This window comes from Magnolia sinica, chromosome 7 (assembly GCF_029962835.1).
Source record: "Magnolia sinica isolate HGM2019 chromosome 7, MsV1, whole genome shotgun sequence".
Lineage (NCBI taxonomy): Eukaryota > Viridiplantae > Streptophyta > Magnoliopsida > Magnoliales > Magnoliaceae > Magnolia > Magnolia sinica.
The window spans coordinates 60,423,474-60,427,615 of record NC_080579.1 but is presented as its reverse complement, the minus strand read 5'-3'; the positions used below and the strand labels follow the sequence as shown (position 1 = coordinate 60,427,615).

Below are 4,142 nucleotides of genomic sequence, written 5' to 3'. Positions count from 1 at the left end.
AATGACAACAAATTCACTATGGACCCATTATCCAGCATTATTTGTTTAGCCTGTTTGCCATGAATATGACCTACAATCATCAACTTATTATGTTCTTTATCAAAGGTTAAATCATCATCAGAGAAGGAAACCACTGGCATGCAATCCTCCTACTCCTTGCGTTCCACATCTTTCATTTCTGTAAGCAATGCTTTTCTAAAATCACTGTCGGAAAGGGCTTAAATCAAGCTTTGTTGGGAGTCTTTCGACAACCTTAATGCATCATAAATGCTCAATCTAGCTGATGAGGGTCAAATATTGCATATTGGACCCTATTTATTGCTTGATTATATGAACATGATAATGCTTAATGTCTTATTTTAATCATGTTTGTCTTAGAAGGTGAATTTAAGATATTAGATTAAAAATGATGCTAAAAGCATGGATTTAATGCTCATGAATCACCAAAGCCAAGGATGGATCCTATAAGACCAAGAATGAAGAATTCACATGCCAAAGATGCAAGAAAACCAAGTGAGGAATGAAGAGCATTGGACACTTAAAGTGAAGAAAAGGAATCCTAAAAATCTGCCTCCTTCAACTAGTCCCTTGACTAGTCGAAGATTCCTCAACTCGAACTCCAGTGACAAAACCCTTAAAAATCCTCGCATCCTCGACCAGTCAAAGGAAACCCTCAACCAGTTGAAGGTTCCCTCGATCAATTGAAGAATTTCCTCGACTCGTCTAAGGTTACGCGGACAGCACACGGACTATGTAAATTTGAGGCAGTTTTCAAAATTTTCTAACTCGATGCGAAAGTTGGAGTTGCAAAACTATAAATAGGAGTCCCTAGGGTGTTCCTAAGCATCTTTTAGGGTTTGAGGAGTAGAGCAAAAGCGTGGAGAAGCCTTCGCCAAGAGTTTTTCTTCCTTAGTTGTTTTTATGCTTTCTTAAGAGATTTGAGTTCAATCATGTCTATGGTTGGCTAAACCTCTTAGCTAGAGCTAAGAGGTGAAGCTTGTAGTGTGATTAGATGTTTCTTTTACTTTGATTCATGTTTAAGTTGAACTATCTTTGATTCTAGTTTGATATTTAATAAATACTTTCAGTTTTTAATGGTTTCTTGTGACTCAAATTACAATAGATCTGCGATAGCTTTGAGTATGTTCTTTTCATGTATTGAGATTGTGAAATTAGGAAATCATGTTGCTCACTATCGTCCCATGGGCATGGTTGAGTGATGGAATCTTGCATAATCTTTCCAATTCTCTTATGATTGGTTGTGGGATTGGTAAATCTTGTTGTTTGCCTTGTCTCCTGGGTATGGTTTTGTGATGAAATCACTTCCAGTTCTCACTCCTCTCATCCATTAAGAATTAGGTCAAAGGAAGTTTAGATTTGGTTTTACTGAGATATCTTTCAATTGGATAAAATGGGACTCTGATTCCAGTTGTGTCCTTGAATCAAGCATAGATCTCCATAATCTCTACAAGTGGATCCTTGGAAACCCTGGTTATCACCTTTGAATTTGTTAGTTTTAATCACTTTAATCATAATTACTCTTTCAATTAATTCAGATCTAGCTTCACATCTTCTTCTAGTTCTAGTTTTACTTACTTTCAGAAGACGCACAAGTTCAGTCCCTGTGGATTCGACCTTGGTCTCACCAAGATTATTAGTACATCGCGACCCTACACTTGGGGTTGTGAACAAGTTTTTGGCACCGTTGCCGGGGATTAACAGCTGTGTTTTTCTGAGATTGATTAGTTTTTGAAATAGATTAAGATTAGGATTTATTTACTTTCTATTTTTAGGATTAGGGTTTCTCTCTCCATATCTCTCTTTCTCTCTCTATATATATATATATATTATAGAAACTAACCTAACTTTCCTATTTTGTAGGAATCTAATATAGAAACTTATAATTTGGTAGTGTCTTTCTAATTTTTCTTTCTTTCTATTTCTAGATTAGGGTTTGTTTTTTACTTTTAGAAACTTTTTAATTCTAAGATTGTTTTTTTTTTTTTTTAAACTAACTCATCTTTCTATTTCTGTTTTTCGGAACTTTCTAATTTTTGAATTTCTGTTTTTACAAACCGATTTCTTTTGTTTTGTTTTGCAAGATCTTAATTTAGGAACTTCTAATTTGGTAACTTCTTTCTAATTCTATCTCTCTTTCTATTTCTATATTTCTATTTCCCTTCTTTCTTTTAGGTTTGGGTTAGAGTCTAAAATTGAGGGCCGAGAGTGTTTTGTGCCCAAGTGAGTCCATAACAACACTTAACGTCTTTTGAGTGAAGGAGGATTTGTTGAGGGGTTATCTATCCATCATAGGATTAGACACCACTCGAGATCCTCAGAGTTAGTTGAAGTGATTGCTCCAATCATCTAGTCAATCAACAGGGTTGAGAAAGTTCAAGATGAGAATGAGGTGGATCAAACACCCCCGCCTCGTACTTTATGAAATTATCTACAACCGGCGGGGGTGAGCACGCCCTCATGCATGGTTTTTTTAGAAAATACGGGACATATGGATATTAAGCCAGGGGTGATCCAACTCCTTCCAAAATTTCATAGTCTTAAATCTGAAAGTCCATATCTGCACTTGAAAGAGTTTGACGAGATTATAGCCACTTTATATTTTCTTAACATGTTTGAGGGCATGGTTAGACTGAAACTCTTTCCCTTTTATTTGAAAGAGAAAGCTAAGACATGGTTGCATTCACTACATCCCCGATCTATTGGCACATGGAATGACATGATAAGGGAGTTCATAAAGAAGTTTTTTCTACACCATAAAATGAACACCCTCAGAAAGTCAATCATGAACTTTGCCCAAAAGAAAGATGAAACATTCTTCCAATGTTGGGAACGATTCAAGGATCTTATCAGTTCATGCCCACAACATGGTTTTGAAACGTGGCGCATTACACACTTTTTCTATGATGGACTGACATCTTTCATGCGCCAATTGGTCGAGACAATGTGCAATGGGGAATTCATAAATAAAAATGTCAATGATGTATAGGACTACTTGGATAGACTTGTTGAAAACATAATCATGGGACACCTCCCCAAAATCAAGCACCACTTCTAGGCCCACTCAATCAAAGGAAATGGGCAGATTATACCTTCTGAAAGAAGATGATGTTATCAATACTAAAGTGGCTAATCTCATAAGAAAATTCGATGCCGTGGAACTAAAGAAGGATAAGGTTAAGGAAACGATTTGCGGTATTTGTGCTTGTAATGTTCACACAACTGAAAATTGTCCAACAATACCTACCTTTCAAGAGGTGCTAAATGAGCAATCTAATGTCGTGAACAATTACCAAAGACCTTTTAATGGACCTACCTCCAATACATATAATCCTAGTTGGAGAAATCATCCAAACTTCAATTGAAGGAATGAATAAATTGCTAGCCCTCAAGGTTTCTTCAATCAAATTCCAAATCAAGGAAAACCTCAAGAAGAACCGGTTTAAAATTTCACACAAACTCAGGAGCTTACTCAAGTAATACGAGAACTTACAAAATTTATGCAAAAGAAGGATTCACGTGTTACGGTTATAAAGAGGAGGATGCTTCCTGGTTAACTTTTCCCCAATCCTAAACCGTAATACGAAATAAGTGATCCAAGCTCTTCAAATCAAATTAAGCAAGCTAAGTTTATCACCACTCTTAGGAGTGAGAAGATAATTGACGAATCTATTCCGATAAGGACTGAGCAGTCTAAGGACTCAGAAGTAGATGAAATTGATAGACCTAAAAACACTCCACTAGAGTTAGAACTAAAACTTCAAGGCAAGCCGATTGCACCAAAACCTCTCTAACTTTCAGGACATTCTAGAGGTGCTGAAGCAAGTGAAGGTCAATATTCCTCTACTAGATGCCGTTAAAAAAATTCCTTCATATGCCAAATTTTTGAAAGACCTATGCATGACTAAGAGGCGACAAATTATACAAAAGAAAATCCTATTAACTAAAAAAGTGAGTGCCATCCTAAACAAGATGTGCCACAAAAGTACAAATATCTCGGTAGCCCAACCATCTCTTGTGTAATTGGGAGCTACCGAATTGAGCATTCACTTCTTAACTTAGGAGGGAGTGTAAATTTGATTCCTCACTCGATCTACGAGTAACTAGGTCTGGGTGAATCGAAA

General features: G+C 36.4%; 1 non-coding gene across 1 annotated transcript; it reads right to left on the bottom strand.

The window, feature by feature from the left end:
• Window positions 1-2,785: 2,785 nt before the first annotated feature.
• On the bottom strand, window positions 2,786-2,892 carry LOC131252472 (small nucleolar RNA R71). Its single transcript, XR_009174492.1, has one exon. It is a non-coding gene; the product is annotated as a small nucleolar RNA R71 (small nucleolar RNA).
• Window positions 2,893-4,142: the final 1,250 nt, after the last annotated feature.